Source organism: Lagenorhynchus albirostris, chromosome 3 (genome assembly GCF_949774975.1).
Source record: "Lagenorhynchus albirostris chromosome 3, mLagAlb1.1, whole genome shotgun sequence".
Classification (NCBI taxonomy): Eukaryota; Metazoa; Chordata; class Mammalia; order Artiodactyla; family Delphinidae; genus Lagenorhynchus; species Lagenorhynchus albirostris.
Window position 1 is genome coordinate 112164449 of NC_083097.1, and position 21706 is coordinate 112186154.

Consider the following 21706-nt stretch of genomic DNA (forward strand, 5'->3'; position numbering starts at 1 on the left):
TCGTGGCAGCGTTCCACCCAGCCATTCTCTGCAGGTCTCTCCTGTTGGGACTCATTTTCACAAATGCTGCCTGAGCACCGTCTGCCACCATCCGGTCCGTGTGCACTCAGGGGAGTGGCCCATTCAGCCAGGTCCACAGTCCACTCTCAGGAGATCTCACCTGGCCGCCCTTGGCCTTAGGCTAGTAAATACTCAATCTGTGTTAATGATCAGTAACAGCCTAGGAGATTGAGACTATAGCATCTCCATCTTATTGGAAAGGAAGCTGAGGCTCAGAGAGGTGAAGTGACTTCCCCAAGGACACACAGCCAGGAGGTGGTGGACTGAAACTGGACAGTGTGACTCACATCAGAGCCAGTGCTCTGAGGTGCAGCATTATGCTGCCTTCTTGGATAGGTGAAGCAGGCTTCCTTCGAGGACTCTCAAGCCTTCCCCTGAAGCATTTCAGGACTTCCCTCATCATTCTTTGCAGGTGGGGAGGGTCAGACATTCTCAGCCTCACTTTACCAGTGAGGAAACTGCTGGTGGCTGGTAGGGCTCACACTTACTTGATGCCCTTTTATGGAATGCGCCAGGATGATGGGTGTGTTTGGTTGAAGTCGTTGAAGTCCTTGGATACCAGTAGTGTATCATGGGGCCTCTTGCCTGGAGTTCCCTTGGTCTTGGGGAGCTGGTTGTTCACATTAGTGGTTCCCTAGGCTCATGGCTTTCTTTCTGGGGCTTCTCTTTGCTGGGGACTGCCCTTGCTGATGGACCACCCAGAGTGTTGGCTGGCAGGGTCTCATGGGTTAGTGCAAGCAGCCCTGGACAGAGCGGGCAGTGGGATGCTTGGGGCTCGGTCGGCCAAACTGGACTGTTTCCTAGGATTGTTGTGTTATATTTATTCCCACTAATCTACTTCTCTTGCCTGTTTATACAATGAAAAGATCTAATAAAATGTATTTGAGGCTACAGCAAATGAAGAACATTTTGGAAAGAAGTATAAAAGGAACACTGTCTTGGAATACCTAGCTAATCTGAGTTGCTCTCTCGGCTCTGAGGTCCTGCCTTTGAAAACTCTGTTTCTCCTCCTCTTCCCTGTAAAAGCGAGAGTGAGACTTCTCAACAGTAAGCAAACGCTGGTGTACTGCCTTTGAGGTGGGGTTTGCACACGTGCGGATCGAGAGCAGGAAGCTCTTCCCAGTTGGAGGATGCTGGCATTGTAGCTCTTCCATCTAAGGATCCCTGTGGAAAAGCGGGCTGATTTCACCACTTACGTGCCAGGACCCCGGATGCCGAGGCAGGGGAATGCTGCAATCTAAACATTTACATTCTGAAAAATGGGAAATCATCCACTTAGATATAAATTAGCCAGGGCTTGACGGGTTTATTACATCTTGGAATGCTTTCATGAGGCTTTCAGAGGGGTCCATGTTGCAGGCCCAGGTCTCCAGCTGGGCTTGCCTGTGGCATGCTCCTAGGGGGACCCCGCTGGAATACACAGGCTGGGCTGACTTGTGCTTAAATTTCCACGGGCCCTGATTCATATGTGACGTGGGGAACAGGGGAACACAGTGCTGCACCCTGAACAGTGAGGCGCCCTGAGCCGCGAGCCTCTTAAAGGTGACGGGGCGAGGCTAGTCAGGGAAAACGAGAGGGAGGGGCCAGAAGTGGAGGCCCAATTAGCGGCGCTGGATGGTAGGGAGGCAGGAGAAATGTGCTGAAATGTGTACATTTCATAACGTATGTGATATGACTCTCGTTGAGCAGGAAGAGGGTAAGGAAGGAAGCAAGAAATGTGCAGGAAGGAAGGACTGTATGTCCTTAGGAGTTTTCAGACAAGTCTTGGACCATAAGTCCCGGAGGCTGGGCTGGGTGTGAACCCTCAGCCGATGGTGGCTGGCTTAGCTCCCGGCTCGGCTCAGCGGCTCAGCGAGAGCGCGGTCTGAGCAACCCTGAGGGCAAAATCCAGGGAGAGCTGAGTCCCAAGCTCAGCACGTTGAGAGGATCTTAGGGAGAAGGTGGGAAAAACACACAAACATAAACACACACACACACACACACGTAATTGTAATAAGTTATATGAGGTCATTTCTATTTCCCCCTTTTCTTCTATAATTATATACACTTACACATCTGTGAAGGTATCCTAGATATATGTAGAACAGATGCTGAATAAATGATTTTGGAGGAGTTTGATGTTAATCGTGAGTGATCGATGACATCAGCTATCTTTTTCTCATTCAGAGGAAGAAGCCTGCTTTGTATAGGGATTTTAATTTGGGGGATTTTATCCCAAGCAGTGGTTCTCAAACTAGCTTGTGTCAGAATAACCTGCATAGCTTGATACAAGAGATTTCTGGGTCCCACCGACTTTTAGAGTTGGACTCATTAGGTCTGGGGTGGGTCCTAGAAATTGACATTTTTAACAAGTGCCCCTGTGCTGCTGCTACTGTTAACTGGGGGACCACACTTTGAGGAACACTGGTCTAGAGAGAGAAGGGTATGGGCTTTGGTGGGAGATGATGGATTCTTTATAGAACTGCCTCGGGTCTGAGAACTTGACGTGTATGCCTTTTGATGGAATGAAAGAAGACTCGTGGGTATCCATTGGAACCATTTCCTTGCTTTTAGAAAGAGGCCAGAACCTCCTATATTGTGGGTGGAGCCAGCTTGCTGCCACACAGAGCAGCGACTGGCTTTGTGGGTTTACGGATTCTTTCAGCAGGGATTCACCAGTGCCCACTCTACGGCCAGCCCTGTGTGTGACCTGTCATCAGTATCCGGAAAGACTCGGGCAGGATGTTGCCAGTACAGTTCAATCTAACAAATGCCGGGGGGAGAACCCTTCCTTGTGCCCAGCTGGGCTGCCCTATCGGGAGCTGGAGGAGAGATGATGTCGTAATTGCCGTGGGGATGCTTGTCATCCTCTATGCCCTCCCCATGCCTTGGCTCCATTTTGGTCCCCAGTAACAGCTCTGGACCCCTCTGGGAAGCCAAGTGTTTTCCTTAAAGCCTGTGGGTCACTTTGACATCCGGGTGTGACTCTATCCTCTTGGGCTTCCCAGCAGACACCCAGACCTGAATGTCTTGGCACCTGGACCTCAGCCCTGTCACCCCCACTCCTCTAGCCAAGCCCCACTGTGTTCTGACCTCTTCTCTTGAGAACACACCAGGTGTCATTGTGTCTGTTTTGCATCCACTTGCCAGCATTTTCACTGAAGAGTAAACGCAAAGCTGGACTGAGGAAGCCCATGAACAGTTCTTCCTGCTTACGAATAGGCCAACTCCAAAGCTTGAATGAGGACAAGGAAGGGGCCTGCTGGCAGTATAGCTGAAGGGGTACGAGAAGGTGAGTCAGGCCACCTGGGCTCCTGTTGTGTGGCTTCAGGGCGGCCCCTTCTTCCCCCTGGTCTCAGTTTCCTCCTCTATAGATGAGGTGTGATAATGCCTGTCCTGCCACCTCTCCTCTCGTAGTGATATCGCCACTTTCCCCAAACATGTGCAAATTATTGAGCGTATCAGGGGTGATAGGCCGACCTGTAAAACTGTGCTGAGGGGAGCAGGTGACCCTCTTGAGGTTGGGGGGGGCGGTGTGGAAGCCTCACCGGCGAGGGGCAAAGGTTAGCTTGGAAGTACAGTGTGGGTTTCAGAGACAAACTGAGCACCTAGATTCACATCCCCCCGGCAATTTACTCACCCTAGGGAGTAGGCCCTGCCTCTTAGGCCGTTTGACCTTCAGTCTCACCTGGAAAAAAGGAGATAAATAAGAGTGTGTAGCTTACCGGGTGATGTTATGCTCTGTACTGAGGTCCAGTGAATGGTGATGACCATGACAGGGCTTATTGGGGTGGCTTCAGTGTCAGCACCAGGAGAGTGAGGGAACATCTTTGGATTTCCTGTACCCCCAAATCATGCTATGCTTGCTACTCGCAACTGGCTGGCCTGTGGTTAGGGGGTAAAGGCAAATAAAAATTCAAGGAATGTTTATGAATGAGACTATGAAGAGGAGAGTTTGGCTCTTCTGGTGCCTGGGTAATTTTTTAATTTGACTTTTACTTTTATCAAAGGAATACCTATTCGTAGCCAAGCAGTAATAAGCTTATAATGAACAGCAGCCCACTGCCCCCTGCCTCTGGTTTCTGCTTTCTAGAAGTAACTGTTTTTAATTCTTTTAGTTGTCTCTTTTGGTAGTTACCATATTTCTAGACAATGTGCTTATGTTACCTTTTTCTTGATTTTTTTTTTTAGTTATTATTTTTGATTTTCAATTATGGAAGATGGGGGTTAAGATTTCCTGCATCAGTTCTCCTCTGGTCAAATGCACATTAACTTCCCTTTCCCCAGTCTTCACGAAACATGGCAGCACCCAGGTTATGATGGTGGTAATACCCAGCGTGGTGTAAACACCCATGTAATGTACCGTGATCGCTTTTCTCCTGATAGACTTTCTGTTTTCCTTGAAATTAGGTACATAGCAACGAACATGCTTTTTCATTTGCTTGGTTTTCTATTACCATTTATCCTCCAGTTCTCTGATTAAACTCTAAGTATTTTCCGAATATGTTCCAATGCATCAGTTCATCTGTTTTGTTTTTTCCTTCAGTCTGGATAGTGGCTCTGTAGGCACCACTGCTAATCTGAGTTCACCCTTAACCCTCATGCAGGGCCTCCTGCTGGATCGCTTGTCTCCTGAGTTCCATCCCTTTCTCTTTCTCCATTTACTCTCTCACTTTCAAGGAGCATACCTTCCAGTATCCTCCTGAGAAAGGGCACATGGGAGGCAGAAACTTGGAGGCTTTCCATGTCTGAAAGTATTTTTTTTTTTTTTGCGGTACGCGGACCTCGTACCGTTGTGGCCTCTCCCGTTGCGGAGCACAGGCTCCGGACGCGCAGGCTCAGCGACCATGGCTCACGGGCCCAGCCGCTCCGCGGCATGTGGGATCTTCCCGGACCGGGGCATGAACCCGTGTCCCCTGCATCGGCAGGCGGACTCTCAACCACTGCACCACCAGGGAAGCCCTGGAAGTATCTTTGTTTGACTGTTATAGTTGATGAGTAGTTTGGCTGAATATAAAATTCTATGTTGAAATTGCTTTTCCTTAGAAACTTGGAGGTCGTGTTGCATTGTCTTCTAGCTTCCCATTTCTCCTGAGGAGTCCCATGCTATTCTGTGTCCCCATCCTTAGGTGACCGTTTCTCACCACTCCTTCCTTCTCCTCCCCTTCCCTCCACCCAGAAGCTTTGAGACTCATCCCTTTATCACCAGGGTCCAGAAATGTCACATTTCCATCACTTCATATGAATTTTAAAAAATACATTGTTTTGGGCACTTGCTGGATACTTTTAAATCTAGAAACTTTAGCTGTAGGGATTTGCCTTATATGATTTATTTGATAAAAATTTCCACCCTCCATTCATTTTCTCCTTTCTGGAATTTTTTTTTTTTTTAATGTTGAATCTCCTGAACTGATCCACTGATTAACCTTTTCTCCTAATTTCCATTTAATTGTTTTACATTCTAGAGCAGTAGTTCTCAAACCTTTTGGCCTCAGATTCCTTTTTTAGTCTCAGGATCTACTTGCAGTCGTAAAGATCATTGAGAATCACAAAGACCTTTTATTTACATAGATTATACCTATTGATATTCACCATATTAGAACTTAAAAAAGAAATGAAAAAATATTAATTCATTGGGCTTCCCTGGTGGCGCAGTAGTTGGGAGTCCGCCTGCCGATGCAGGGGACACGGGTTCGTGCCCGGTTGGGGAGGATCCCGCGTGCCGCGGGGTGGCTGGGCCCGTGAGCCGTGGCCGCTGAGCCTGCGCGTCCGGAGCCTGTGCTCCGCAACAGGAGAGGCCACAGCAGTGAGAGGCCCGCGTACCGCAAAAAAATAAATAAATAAATAAAATAATTAATTCATATAAATAAACCCATTTACATGTTAACATAAATAGCATAATTTATGAAAATATAAATACATTTTTCAAAGCAAAAATTTTAGTGAAAAGAGTGACATTGTTTCATATTTTTGCCATTCTTTCAAATATATGGCTTAATAGCGATAGCTATATTCTCACCTGTTTCTTCATTGGATCTGTTGTGGTATGTTTTTTGATTGAAGTATATGAAGAAAGTCTGGTTTCACTCAGATGTGTACTGGAAAAGAGAAGAGTATTTCTAATTGCCCTTTCGGATAATTGTGGATATCTTCTTTGATATTACAACAAAACTACCATGGTGAGCTCTCAGAGGTTAGTGTCAGTGTGGAATCTGAAACCTTATCAGTAAACTTCTTGTTCTCTGTTACATTAGAATCCATTGGTCTATCTCGAACGTGGAGTGGATTTTCCCTATGCCTGATTTTGAAACCTTATTCACTGATCATTTGGCAAATACTGGTGCACTGAATTATAGATTTTTGAAATGTTGACACATTGCTTTATACAATATCAAACATTTCGATTTGTAAATGTCACTGATCGCAACAGAAAAGTATGCTCTCGAGCTTATGGTATCAGATGAGCTTCCTAAAATTCTAATTTTGCTTGAAAGCTCAAATTTTATTGTTAGTAACAAATATTACCAGTTGTTTTCCTTGAACTGAAAGACTTACTTTGTTAATTTTTGAGAAAAGATTTCTCGACATTAAGATTTTACTTTGAGTGTGTGGCAGTGAAGAATAGGGTGATAGTACAGTTTGCTGCCACCCGCTTGATTTCTGTTAAGGCCCCAGGAGTTTTACCCACAATTGCTCTTGTACCATCAGTGTAAACGTCAGCTCAGTGGAAAAGGTGAATAATGCTGAGTATTATAATAAAAATAATTTTGGTTTCATGGACTCCTTGAAAGGGCTGCAGGAACCCTTAGGTGTCTGAGGACCACACTTTGAGAGCTGCTGCTCTAAACTGTATGTTTTCAACTTTATCTTCCAAACATCTACTGGATTTTTTTACTCTTGCTTTCCTTTTTAAAATTTCTTAGAGCTCTTGCTTTGTACGTCTTTATAGCTTCCAATTTTTACTTTATATGTGCTTTATGTTCTCTTCTTTCACTGAGGGTATTAATTAATTGTATGTTTCTCTGGAGTTTTCCTTTGCCATTTATACTGTATTTTTTCTCTGGGTTACTTCTGTTTCCTTTCGGTTGTCCTGTCTTTTCGGTGGACGCTGGTGATCGTTGGCTCATATTTAAGATGAGGCACGAACATGCTGGTTGGAAGTCCTCTGGGCATGGAGACCCTCAAATAGTGGTATCTTTGGGAGTTTTTGTTTTCATGGGCTGGTTAGTTTCAAGGGGGAATTTTCCAGCCTGATACATGTGACTCTTGGAGCCAAAAGGAGAAAGGGCACTGGAGGATTTTGTTATTCAGTATGTTAATTTTCATAGGATCCCCATTTTCAGAACGGCGCCTCACCACTTTCCTCAGTTTTGCTTTGTGTCCCTGAATTCAGAGGATAGACCTACTGTGTTCTGAAAGTTTGGAAGAGAAAGGGTTACGTGGATGGTGAGGATCAAGAAGGGGATATCTGTTTGCTGCTTTTAAAGACTTTAACCAGTCTGTGTGCTTTCAGAGGCCCCTGTCGCCTCTAAGTTGCTTGCATTTCTGAGGTTCTGTCCGCAGCAGCTCGCTTCCGAAGGCTGCCCGGACTGCCTTAGCTTAGTGGACTGTGGACTGCTGCAGCCTTTGTCCGCATCACTCATCCATTTATTTGCTGGCTTCCAAAATAGCGTTGACATCACTCTTCTGTTGTTTCCTTTTCTTTTCTCTTGGTCCTCTTGGATTGATGCAATAAAAAAAATACTTTGCTTTGTGTTAGGGAGTGTGTGGGACACTATATAATGGTTCTATTTATCTCCTCCTCCTGGTACTCATTCATGTCTTATTCCGTCCCCCCAGCCTTGAGTGTGGTCGGGACCTGTGACTTCCTTCTCACTAATAGAATGTGGCAAAGGTGATGGGACGTCATGTCCGTATCTTATATAAGATTGTAACATCAGTCTTGCTTGAAGGCTCTCTCCCTAGCTGGCTTTGATGAAGTGATGTGGGAGCTGAGGGCAATCTCCAGCCAACAACCACCTAGGAACTGAGGGTGGCCTCTGGCTGCAAGCCAGCAAGAAACCCCTAGTCCAGCAGGCTGCACGGACCTGAATTATGCCAGCAACCGCATAAGACTGGAAGAGCTCAGTCCTTCCCCATTTGAGCCTTGAGATGAAATTGCAGTCCCGATGGACACCTCTTTTGTAGCTTTGTGGTGGTGTTATGCACCGCAGTAACTAACGCAGGCAGCCTTCGAGCTGCTATGTTGAACTGGAAGTTTAGCTCCTGTGCTTTGGTCTCATGGTCTGGTAGCTGTGAGTAGCTGAGTATTCAGCCTGTGGTGGCTGGAGCTCCAGGTCAGGATGCCATTGCCTAAAGGCTCCATGTACATTTCCTACTGGTGGTTATAGAATTCAGAAGACTGGACAAGAAGAGGGTCTCATAGATTCAGGGTGGGGGTCTCCTTCCTCCTCATGTGAGCCATTCTTCCTGCATTGCGGGGTTGCTGAGGCCTTTGCACCCAACTCATGGACTATGTCGAGCTTGGAAGGGGTCTGCAGCCCAGCTGTCTATGATCTTCTGGGTCAGTGGTTGTGGAACGCTTTGCAAAATTTAACTTGAAACACTGGAAGTTAAATTCTACCGTTGGATAATAAGCACTGTGAAATGCAGGACGGGCTTTTTTTGTGAATGTCGTGGAGTGGGGCTGAGGACAGCAACGTGAGCTGTGGCAGGAACTTAGTACCTGAGCCTGGCTGCTCATCTTTGCTTGGTCCTCGCCGGCTGGGTCACCTTGTACAGGTGCCTTAACCTTTCTGCCCTGGGCTCCTTCACCATTAAGTCACGAACTCCTTTACCCAGCATTTGATGAGCGCTGCTTGTGAGCCAGGCTCTCTGCTGGCTGCTTGGTCTCCAGAGAACGTGATGTGGTTCTTGCTCTCAAGGGGCTTCATTGGAGGTGGGATAGAGGGGCCCCCGAACAGACAAATCCAGGACAGCAGAGCTTGCAAACGGATGCCTTTGCTTGGTTCATCCAGTGTTTTAAATTGTTGGCATTCATTGCTGATATTGAGAAATTGAGGACTTTTCCCTAAAAATTTGGATTTCAGACTTCTCTAGAGCAACAGGCATATGTGGCCATAGTTACCAGGAGCTTCGCTTTTTAAATGAGTAAGGACCCATGTCTCTGTTTAGAGAGAAAGAGAGAGCGCTGGGAGGACCGTCTTTTCAGAAAAATTAGAGAGAGCGCAGGTAGGATCTGTCTTCTCCTGTTTAGGTGCGGTCTGGGGGCTCCTGAGTTTGTGACCTCTGCCGCTCAGGACGCAAATGCTGAATGGGGCCATGGGAGCCAGAGGATTAAGGGCGTGCTATATATATCCAGAGTCCTAGGCGCCCGCTCTACTTCTTAGGGTTGTTATAAAGAGCAGAGGGTCTGGCCGACACCTGTGGAAGCCTCTTAGTCCTTTGTAGCAGACAGGTCATTCATGCATCAGTGTTGAGGGCCAACCATTCTATTGGTGAGTTGCTTTACACCACAATCTCCATCCTGTGCATGGCTCCTGGAGTGCAGGAATTACGTCTGAACATGAGCAGAATATGGTTATGGAAATGGCTGTGGGGTCCATGTGGCAGGAATCTCCTCGCTCAAACCTCCTGGCCAAACAACAGGTCCCTCCAGGACCTGGAATCCCCCACCTCCTCCCCTACTGCCACGCTGCTGCCATCTTGTAGCCCCAGGGACCTCATCGTCCTGTGGGGCCTTGGGGACTACCTCTTCGTGGAGGGTCCTGTCAAAGGAGACTCTTAGGAATGGCATCCTGGTGGGCTTGAGCTGACTGAGTGCCTGCACCCTAGACCCGCCTGAGGCAGCTCTGGGGAGGGCTGGGGAGTCTGGCCACTTATCTCACACCATTAGGCTTACGTCTGTGCTGCTAGCAGACAAAGGCTGGAAGGGGATTAGGGGTAATTACCTGGCCAGCTCTTTATTCCTAAGGTTTAATGGACCCAGCCACTGTAATTGTATCTGCTGGTGTCAGGCTGCTCCCTCCCACCCAAAGGCCAGGCCTTGGGCTGGGGTGTGGATACCAGAGGGCAGGCCCTGTTGCTTGCCCACCTACCCACCTAGTGCTGGCTGGTAATTGGAGTGTCCAGTGGCTATAGGTAAATTCAGTGCAGTGTGGCAGCCTGGCAGCTCATCATGGAGAAAGCAGGGAGCCCGTTGTGTGCTAGGACCTTCTGATGGGGGCCATGAGGGCCTCCCTACCTTATCAGTACACGAGCAGCCCCAGGAACGTCTATCCTTCTTGTGGAGGTTCTCTGTGGCCCGTGGGTGCTGTGAGTGTCTCCACAAAGTCTGGGCATTACGGAAGACAGGGCAGTTGAGGATCTTAGTTTGGTAAGGTAGAACCTGCCTTAGGGATGAGGGAGGGATGGGGCTTTGGCTCTGGGTGGCTTTTTAATGAATGCGGGAGCCTTTGCACCCTGAGTGCTCTAGGGGATGGGGGCACTCAGACAGTCCTGGCTGTGGCTGAGGGCACAGGGTGGAGGGCCCTAGGATTCTAGCTGTTAGAGCTCACACCAAAGCCACAGGGGAACCACTCTCTTGTCCAGGGAACCCCTGCACGGTCCCTCTCGCCCTAGGGAGCCTTTGCAAGGAGAGTTCAGCAGAGGGCATTTGAAAATTCAAACTATGCATCCTTTTAATCCTTTCAGGGAGCCTGTAAGGTGATATTGATGGCAATGTTTTTATTTCTTAGAATTATTTTTCCAGTCATTCACGTGAACTCAGAGCGTCATATCGGTTTTCCACCTTAAGTAAGAGGATTAAAAGCATTGCATAATGCAGGACCCGAGTTAAGTGCTAAGGTCCCAGCGCCTTGTCACATCGTGTAATTGGGAGTAATTGCCAGTGTGGGGTTGGAGAAAGGTACTCATTTGGGAGGTGGGGGGTGGGGCTGGGGGCCCGGTTTGAACCGTTGTTACTAGGAGGCAGAGCAGGCTGAGCCAGGGGCCGCCTTCCTGCGGACAGGAGGGGTGTGTCCTGAGCATCTTCACCTGGGCATCATCTGAGGGGGAACTTGGGGTTGCTTTGAGGGTGCTGCAGGTGTTGAGGGAGATGGGGGCAAAGCTGACTCTCTGGGGACAGCAAGGCTCGGCGTCACAGACCTCTTGGCCCCTTCTACTCCCTGGCTGCCGCTGCTTCACTTTCGGGGCAGGGGGTCCGACCACGCCCCTCAGTCCCTCTGAGCTGCCTGCTGAGATAGCTTTGGTCAGGTGAGACTGAACTTCTCTGCTGGGCAGGCTGGAGAGTAGTTGGTGTAGGAGGGCTCACCTTCCATGGGGTGTAGCTCTTCCAACCAGCACTCCTTGATTCCAAACCAAACCACGCTCCGGATCCTGTGCGTTCCAGCTGCCACTGCACAAACGCCCTTCAGACCACACTCGCGCTCATCAGTGGGGACCCGGGGTACAGGGAGGGAGACCCTCAGCCCCGCGGGAAGTGAAGGGCCACGTGGCGCTGGAGGCATCTTGGGAACACTGTGTTGTGGCCGCTGGGCAAGCTGCTCGCACGTCTTCTTCCTGCTCAGTCACTGTTTGGCCACAGATGTTACCTGCTTCCCTGGGTTTGGACGCCTCCTTCCTGGGGTGGGTGGTTTGAGGTGGGAAAGCAGGAAGGAACTTGGTTTTTCTTCCAGAGGTCGTGGCTGAGTGGTCTGTGGAGGCTCCCTGGGGGAATAGGTAGAGCAGGAGAGAGAACGGGCATGAGGCCCAGTTGGGAACAGTGGAAAGTCTCCCAGGATTTTGTGCGCAGTGCTGCCGGCTTCTCTGTGCTCCCGGCCGTGGGCTGAGAAGGGAGAGGCAGCCTTGACTCCCTCTCCCTAGACTCCTGTCAGTCCTTCTTTGTCTTCATGGTCACCACTATCCCCAGGGAGGGAGGAGAGATTCGGCCCCATCACAGCCGTGGTCCTGTGTCCACCCAGACTCATTTTCAGTTGAGGGTCCTGTAGGGAGGCAGAAACAGCTGCCCACGTGGATGGCCAGAAAGCAGAGACTGAGGACGTGTCCACCTGCTGCGCTTCACTGCCCCAGCTCACCTGGTGCTAAGCCCTGTGTGGCCCCCTGCTCCCAGGTCAGCTGCTGCAGGCGGCTGTCTGTAGCCCCGCCGCACACGTTGGCCCAGCGGATGTTGCGCTCGAGGCCTCATGCTCCTGCCCAGGGGGTCAGAGAGTGGCCCCTGCTCCTCAGGAGCTTGCTGGTCAGTGGGGAGAGGGCACACATACCTGAGCCCCTTCCTGAGGCGGAGCGGGCTGGGGCCTGCAGGACGACTCCAGCCCACTGCAAACACTTCCTTTACAGACGGGGCCCCTGCAGCACAGAGGACAGGTGGAGAGACACAGGCCACACAGTCACTGAGGCAGAGCCTGGGCTCACGGCTCCCAGGTGGAGGCTCCAGGATGGACGACGTGAGGGTGTGGCTGACCAGACACCAAAGACCTCTCAGGGATTGTCCCTCTGGCTCCATTGCCGAGGACAGGCTAAAATGGAGTGTGTGGGGGAGGGAGGGGGGAGGGAGAAGGGGCAGGGGAGAGAGAGAGTCCGGGGGAGGGGCAGAGAGAGAGAGAGAGAGAGAGAGAGAGAGAGAGAGAGAGAGAATGTGTGTGAGTGTGTGTGGTTGTGTGCCCTGACCCATTTGCTGGTACCATTTACATTTCTGGACCTGTGATCATGTGTTTTCTGGGCCCAAGATGGTTAGGGAGGAAGAAGGGACCCTTGGTTTCTAAGGCCCCAAGTCAGATGGTTCTCTGCCGGATTCTGAAGTTTCCAAGTTCTTCTTGACCTCTTCCCTTGTATCTCCTCCCCTAGATCAGAAGGCCCCGTGGGAATGAAGCTCCCTAAAGTGTAAGCTGGGAATTCCCTAAAGAAGAAAATTTTAGAACTGGTTTTGGTGGTGTGACCCGTTTTACAAGTGAAAGTAGACTGTCTCTTTAAAATTGAGATGCTGCGTAAGGAAGCTGCGTTGATTAAAATGGGGGAGGGGACAAGCACCTTATCCTTCTACCTGCTTTGGTGGCTCCCCAGGTAACACCTTGCAACTCCAGGGCTCTTTGAAAAATGCCTTATAAGCCACTTTCCCAAGCGAGGTCCCCTCTAGGTGGCGTGAAGGTGAATGTAATGGGCTCTAAAATCAGGCTGCCTGGGTTCATTCTTGCATCTGCCACTTGCTAGCTATTGTGACCTTGGGCATGTTTCTTAATCTCGCTAAGTGTCCTTTCCTCATCTGTAAAATGGGCATATACTAAGAATGTACTCACAGGTTTGTTGTACGGATTAAATTGGTTAATCCATGTAGAGTGTTTAAAACAATGACCAGCACATGTACTAAAACAATGAACAGTTATTAAATGGGAATTCTTGAGCTCCAGCATCCAAACAAATTCACTCTAATGGTGAGAACTGGAGCTATGACAAACGTTGGGTGGAGCGAGGGCCTGCCTTCAAACCCTCAGGGTCGCCTCCAGGTCAGACCAGCCCTGGTCTTGTGCATAGTGACCTTGTTGCAGGTGAATCACAACGGAGACCTGCCTCTTTGCCCCAACTCTGCTCGCATAGAAATGGAGCAGGACTAATCAGGGTGTTGAGTTGTGTCATTCTCCTGCCTCCTGCTGGGGAGGGAGGGGTGCCTTGCTGTCAGCTCGGGCTGTGGCACAGCTCTGGTGAGAGGAGGCGGTGGTGGCCCAGCTGGGAAACCTCCGTAGAGCAGCTATGGATTGACGTGATGACAGATTTGAGACGCCTTCCTAGGGAAGGGACCCTTGCCCCTTGCTCCCCCTCCTTCCTTTGTAGGAGGAACTGAACAATCATAATAAGGGGATCGCTTTTGTTAGGGCCTCCTCTTATTCACTCTTGGAGATATCCAGGGCAGCTCCTTGTATCCCCATCCTACGCATGGGATGCCTGAAGCCTAGAGAGGTGAAGCTGCTTGCATGGCTGACTCAGGGTCAGAGCCCATGGTCTCCTGACTGTGCTGAGGTCTCACAGATCTTCCTCAGGTTGGCCTTAGCGGGGGTCATGGCCATGATGGAGAGCAACGCCAGAGGGCTGGAGGAGGCACAGCCTGAGAGTGTCCCATTTCCAGTGGAAAGGCCTCTGCCTGCCCGCACTGAGCTGGGAGCTCCTCTGGTTCCATGCTCAGCGAGCACTTAGAAGTTCACTGAATGAGGGGACAGTGCTGGGAGGTATTTCTCAAACGTGATGGACCTGCTCAATGGACGTGGAACTTGGGTCATGACTGAGCTGCACAACCGGTAGAGCCGTGTGTTCTGCCATAGTGTGAAAATGGTTAAATGTCCATCAGGTTAGAAAATAAAGACGAGTACTGTCGATTGAGGCATCTTACGATGGGACCTACCGCGGCTACTCCCAAGTAATCTACGCCAACCCTGGAGGGTCTCACCCTACCTGGCCTCTGTAGATCGTTATCTTTGAATTTCTTGTCTCTCTGTCCCAGGGAAGAAATCCTGACTTAGAAAATATCTGGCCTTCCAGAATGTTCTTCACTGCAACTGCAGAGCAGACTACTACCACTGTCCTCCTCTGGGCACTGTTCTTGGTGTCAGCCTGGTATCCAGAGTACCGTGGGCTGGGGGGATGTGCCCTCTGAAGGACCGCCTGGATCACAGGGTCAGTGGCCACAATTCTGCAGCTTTCCGCATGCGCTTCCGCAATTTGCTGTGGGAGCTGCCGGAGCACCCGCTCCTTGCAGTGAAAAAGAAAGCTGCTTCAGTTTCTCTGGGCCTGTGCCTCTCACAGACTTGTTCTACATGTGTAGACCTGGTCATGGGTCAAAGCTGTGTAGTCCGTGGAGCTCAGAGGTCTTCCTCAGCAATACTTTTGTTCAACTGGTAAAGCTTTTCAGAGGGAGGAAACCGTGGGCTGACTTCACTTGAGAGGTAAACTGAGGCACTAGGCACCTGAAGGGCTTTTAGAATTACAGTGTCAGGATGGCAAGAGCATCACGTATTCATTCATTGGGTACTGCCGTGTGCCAGGCCCGTGCCAGACACAGGCCTCTGGTACATGAGCAGCCTTGTCTGCTCCCGGCGTGAGCTGCCTTCTGCCAGCAGAGTCCTCCCGGGGCAGAGCCCCACACTGTGTCAGCCTGTCCTTCTGACAGGCCATAGGGTAGGGCCCGTGGAGCCAGCCCCCAGGGTCACGAGAGCAGGGGAGACTGGTTGGCACATCCTGTGCCCGTGTTCAAGGTGTCAACTCATCCAGATCAGATTTGGTTTTATCTCGAGGAAATTTCAGAATTGAATGAGATTTCAAAATACTTCTTTCACTGATGTTTCAAAATTAGAAGACCCAGCGCTTCCCTGGTGGCGCAGGGGTTGAGAGTCCGCCTGCCGATGCAGGGGACACGGGTTCGTGCCCCGGTCCGGGAGGATCCCGCATGCCGCGGAGCGGCTGGGCCCGTGAGCCATGGCCCCTGAGCCTGCGCCTCCGGAGCCTGTGCTCCGCAATGGGAGAGGCCACAACAGTGAGAGGCCCGCGTACCGCAAAAAACAAAAACAAAAACAAAATTAGAAGACCCAAAACCTATACTGTCAACCTCTCCTGACCTGGGCTAGGCCAGGCCACTGCTCAGCGCCTCACTCCTGACCCTCTCCCCAGCCTCTCGCTACAGCTCTGTGGGACTGGGCTCCAGGGATGAAATCTTGCCTGATCTTGGGAAGGCATCACTGGCTGCACAGAATAGTGTGTCGTGAGAGAGCGCCCAGGGTGTACTGGTGCAGCGGCCTTTGGTGGTGGCAGGGACACGCCTTGGAGCCAACCGAGCCTTGGACACTGGTTTGCACTTGGCTGACTGCTCTTGGAGAAGTGCCTTTCCCCACAGGCCTCGGTCTCTAAGCAGTAGCGGTGGCTGGTGGCTTATGCCAGGAGGTCTCCACTGGTCTGTGGGTCCAGGCTGAATGTCCTCACGCGGCACTGTGCTCCTCCCATCCAGTTTATTAAGGCGTTGTTCTTCCTGGATGGCAGCTGGCTAAATTGGAACAGACCTAACTTCCCTGGTGAGTCTGCCTGCCTCGTCCACCTAGACACACTGGGCTCTCCCTTCCCCAGGGCCCCCGCTGACCCATTCACTGGGGACATACCCTACCTGTGCTACAATCTCTGTGTGTGTGTGTGTGTCCCCCTCTAGACTAGGGGCTCACTAGGTATGGACCTCAACTCTTTCCCTTCTTGTATCTTTCCCATGGCCTTGGCCATGGTTTGTGGATTTTTTTGAGACCACAAACAAGACAATAAGTCAGCAGAACCACGGTGACCTATGGAGCGCAATTTCCCACGGATCACATATTTTCTAACAGCTTTCTTGGGACCCAGCATTAAGTGAGTTTCGGGAATCTTTGTCATGCCCTGGCAATTGTGAGGTCTTTTCCATCCATGGATTGTCATGGGGTAGTTGTCCTCTATCTGAGGTCCACTGGGACTAGCGAAGGACAGGAATGGGGATGGAGGCCACTGGGGGCTCACTGCATAGCTTCCCATGGTGCCCATTGTGTCTCAGTCTTTCCCAGAAACAGCTTTGGGGTGGGTCTGAAGGGGATGGGGGCAGCTCAGCCAATGCTATGGTTCCAGGCTGCTGGCTGGGCCCACGGATGCACAGATTGTGGAGACGTGGCCCTTTTCTTCCCGTGCTGGAAATGGGCCCCAGAAAGCTACCACTGGCCTCTTCTGTTGGGAGGGCAGGAGGAAGCATGCACCGCAGATACTGTGAAGTCTGCAGGTTTCACTCAGCTGGGATTTGTCACCTGGCAAACAGTCAAGTATCTGCCATCCCTGTCCGTGTCGCTGCAGCCTCCACGGCCCATCCGCATGATGAAGTACCCAGTCAAGTTTTGGCAATGTTGAAGGTGTGGCAATCTTGGTTCTTGCAAGGGGCCAGTGGGGAGCATTGCGACAGAGGCCCTTGTGCCGGGCCTGCAGGATGCCGCAGGAGGGGGGCGGAGGGCACGCTTGACAGTTGACATCTGTGTCAACAGTGCCCGGTGACACAGCGGGGGGAGGACGAGCCTGCACTTGGCAGGCCAACAATGGCTGATTGATGAAATTCACTTTTCCCTCAAGGGCCCCACCACTACCAGGGCTGCCCGGGCTGACAGTGGTCTGCCTGCTGCACCTTGGGGGCTCCCCGGCAGGCTCAGAGCAGGGGACAGGAGTGCGTATTGGTCGCTGATGAGGTCACGACTCGTCCCTGAGCCTCTGGGGGCCTGCTGTGGGGGGAGGGGCAGGCTGGTGGCTCCTGGGCATGCAGGAACAAAGGCCTGGTGGCCTGGGGGTGCTGAATGCTGTATGGGGGGAGTGGCTGGGCTCTGGGTGCGTGATGTAGCCACGGTGCCTCTCACCTGGCGTGAGGAGGGAGGAGCTTCATGAGCTGCTGGGGAGGTTTGTTTGTCCTCCCAGAAAATGTGGCTCACTTTGTGGGAGTTGCAAATGCCCCCCTGAAACCTTAGCCACACTGCACTTCTGAGCTCAGTTCAGCATGGAGGGTGAGAATCTTGGCCCTTCTTCTTCCTCTTGCCCCATCCCCTTCTCTTACACACACACACACACACACACACACACACACACACACTCTCTCTCTCTCTCTCTCTCTCTCTCTCTCTCTCTCTCTCTCTCTCTCTCTCTCTGCCTTGCCTGCTGACGATGCATGACTCATGTCAGCTGGGAGCTCAGACAGCCCAAGGCCATGGTGCTGGGAGACTCTTCCTACAGATGTGGACGTTGAGGCCTAGGTGATGAGACCCCAGTTGACTTTGCCAACAGGGACTACCCCACCTACTTTGTGTGTGTGTTGTGTCCTCAGATGAAATGAACCCAAACAGACTTAGGTGACTCAATAGGCCCCTCAAGACAGGCCATTGCCCCCAAAGGGCCTCAGTGTTACCATGTTCTCACGAGGGCAGTAGTGCTGGCTCAGCCTGGACCTCAGGATTGTTGTGTGCTCTCAGACAGCAAAGGGAGAAAGGATCCTTTCGGAGCTGAGCAGGAGAATAGAAGGATCTTCCAAATCCCAAGTCTGTCCATTTCACTTTCTATTTGAAACGTCTCAAGCCTCCTTCAATGGTAAATTTCAGTCGTTGTTCTCAGGATAGAGACCAAAATGCTTATCAGAATCCAGCCTCCACCCATCTTGGTTCTTCAACATCACACTCTGCCCTTACTGCTCATTTTCTTCCTCTTACCACAATATCTAATATACAGAGGCCTTATGGTTGGATAAAGCATGGAGCCCACTGGCCCTTTGGCTGGAAATGCCTTTCCTTCCATATCCCCTCTCTCCTGCCCTTCCCACCTAGTTAACTCCTGTCTGTCCTTCAGTTCTTTGAGCATTTGTCCTTGTAGATATTTTCCATCGTGTTTTTTATTTCTTTACTATTTACCTCGTGATCATAATTGTTATAGATGGTGAGAGGATTCTACTCTCTGAAGTGTTTGTGAATCTGTTTTAATTGTCTGGTTCATGGTGTCTTATTTCCTTATGTGCCTGATTATTTTTGACGGTGTGCTGATCATTAACTTTGAAAATATATTTTAGAGACAATTCTTTCAGGATTTTCATTTGCTTCTGCTGGGCTTTGAGGGTACTACCAGTTAATTCAAATGAGATTCCTTGAACTCTCAGGTTATTTGAAACATAAGCTGCAGACCCACAAGAGGGCTAGTTTATTTCTGTTTTACCCTCTGAGTGAAGCTCTTTACAGACTCAGCTTACTGTAAGTGGGGAATTAAATAACCTACCATGGGTGGGAACTAGGCTTTGACTTTTGTTCCTCTCATCCTAGGAGGTCACCACAGCTATAATTCAACTTTGCATCTGTTTCTTCTAGATCAGAAATTGACTTCAGGGCAAAAGGAGCTTTGAATGTTCACCTTGTCTTTCTATGTCCTTTCCTTTTTGTAGATTTTGACCTGGTGGTTCTTCACTATTTTTTTGAGAAGATTAAAAAATATTTTATTCAGGGTTTTAATTTTGTTCTATTAATTTTTAATTAGGTATAGTTGACATACAACATTATATTAGTTTCAGGTGTATAACATATGATTTGATATTTGTATATATTGTGAAATGATCACCGTAATAAGTCCACTTAACATGCATCACCATGCATAGTTACAAAAACTTTTTTCTTGTGATGAGAACTATTAAGATCTACTCTTTTAGCAACTTTCAAATATACGATATAGTATTGGGTTGGCCAAAATTTCGTTTGGTTTTTCCCATAAGATGGCTCCAGTAGTACTTAGTTGTCTTTAACTTCATTCAAAATAATTTTATTAGATTGTATTGTGACAGCTGTCATATCACTGTGCATTTTACAAGAAAAACTTAGCAAAACTGATAAATTTTTGTGTATTTAATTTTAATACTGAAGGAAGAAAAAAAGCAACATTTTCCACATATTATGCTTTATTATTTCAAGAAATTTAAAAGCGCAACTGAAGCACGAAATAAGATTTGTGCAGTATATGGAGAAGGTGCTGTGACAGATCAAATGTGTCAAAAGTGGTTTGTGAAGTTTCGTGCTGGAAATTTCTTGCTGGATAACACTCCAGGGTCAGGTAGACCAGTTGAAGTTGACAGAGATCAAATCGAGACATTAATTGAGAGTAATCAACGTTATACCACGCAGGAGATAGCCGACATACTCAAAATATACAAATCAAACGTTGAAAATCATTTGCACCAGCTTGGTTATGTTCATTGCTCTGGTATTCAGGTTCCTCATAAGTTAAGTGAAAAGAACCTTCTTGACTATATTTCCACACGCGATTCTCTACTTATACTCAGGAAAATGTTCTGTTTTTAAAACAAACTGTGACGGGCAATGAAAAGTGGGTACTGTACAATAATGTGGAACAGGAGAGATCGTGGGGCAAGTGAAATGAACCACCACCAACCACACCAGAGGCCAGTCTTCATCCAAAGAAGGTGATGTTGTGTATATGGTGGGTTTGGAAGGGAGTCCTCTATTATAAGCTTTTTCCGGAAAACCAAATGATTAATTCCAATAAGTACTGCTCCCATTTAGACCAACTGAAAGCAGCACTGAAAGAAAATCGTCTGGAATTAATCAACAGAAAACACATAATCTTCCATCCGGGTAATTCAAGACTGCATGTTTCTTTGATGACCAGGCAAAAACTGTTACAGCTTGGCTTGGGAGTTCCGATTCACCCGCCATATTCACCAGACACTGCACCTTAGGATTTCCATTTATTTCAGTCTTTACCAAATTATCTTAATGGAAAAAATTTCAATTCCCTGGAAGACTGTAAAAGGCACCTGGAAGAGTTCTTTGCTCAAAAAAGGTAAAAAGTTTTGGGAAGACGGAATTATGAAGCTGCCTGAAAAATGGCAGAAGGTAGGGGAACAAAACGATGGATATATTGTTCAATAAATTTCTTGGTGAAAATGAAAAATGTGTCTTTTATTTTTACTTTAAAAACCGAAGGAATCTTTTGGCCAATCCAATATTATTATAGTCACCACACTGTACGTTACATCCCCATGACTTATCATTAGGGTTTTTAAGGTGTCCTCTGTGAGAGGTCAGTTAAAATTCAGTAGCTCTGCTTATGAGGACAGAAGTGTCCTGGTATAATTGTCATTTCTCCAAGGCAGCCTTCTCTGACTTTCAGCGTGGGCCTGGGTCCCCCATATTGTACCCTCTACTAGTACAATGAGCCTCTCTCCTCCCTAGTTCTCAAAATGGTTGTACGTAGGAATTCATTGTGTGGTTATTTGACTAACACCTCTCTCGTCTCCAGACTGTAAATCTATTCAGTCAGGAGCAGTCTGTTTTGGTTACCGCTGTATCCCCACTACCTAGAACAGTGCCTGATATGTTGCATGTTCTTAAGGACTATTTATGTTTGTAATGACTTATGACTTCTTCTTCCTTCACTTGGTCCATCATGTTTGTTTTTGTGCAACTTTTTGCTGTTACTTTGAATATGCAACTCCATTATGTCCTACCTTGCATTTTGGATCCTTCAAAGACCAGGTTGACCCTGACATGCATGTGATGATTAAGAACATAAACTTTAAATTCAGAGAATCCTGGGTTTTATCCATGTTCCTTCCTAGCTGTATGGTCTTGGGTGAGTCTGTTAACTTCTCTGAGCTTCAATTTCTTCATTTGTAAATTGAGAAGAACGTTTGTGTCTATTTTGTTGGGTTGCCTTGATGATGAAATGAAGTGATACTTAGCATAATGGTTGACTGTGGTGGGTGAAGTAGATTGGCACTAGGCATCCATCCAATTTCCTTCTAGTGTACCTTCCTGTATACAAACGTTGATAAGGCAAAACTGTATGTCTCAGATTCTCTTACAGCTAAAGTGTGGATGCAAGTAGGTGCATTTGTACAAGATTTGGAAGGCAGAGATGAAGTGGAGGTTGTCTTCTTGCTGCCTTGGCAGCAAGCCTGGCAACAGCAAGCATGGCCATGCAGCTGTTGATTTTTCCATGTCAGAATTCCAGTGTCTGCTCACCAGTTTTTTGGGGTGTTAAGAGGCACCTGTGGCAGTGACAGCACTTGTACATCCCTGCATTGCCGCTATGGAAGTGTGTTCTTGAAGTCACTAGTTCCAGTGGCAGTTTCCTGATATCCTACTAAATC

At 48.9% G+C, this 21706-nt stretch overlaps 1 long non-coding RNA gene across 1 annotated transcript in view; it reads left to right on the forward strand.

The window, feature by feature from the left end:
• Nucleotides 1-20417, forward strand: part of LOC132518251 (uncharacterized) — a 46188-nt gene extending 25771 nt beyond the window's left edge. The window contains exons 2-3 of the long non-coding RNA XR_009539895.1: nucleotides 19874-20014; nucleotides 20115-20417. This is a non-coding gene — a long non-coding RNA (uncharacterized LOC132518251). The remainder of the gene's footprint in view (nucleotides 1-19873; nucleotides 20015-20114) is intronic.
• Nucleotides 20418-21706: the final 1289 nt, after the last annotated feature.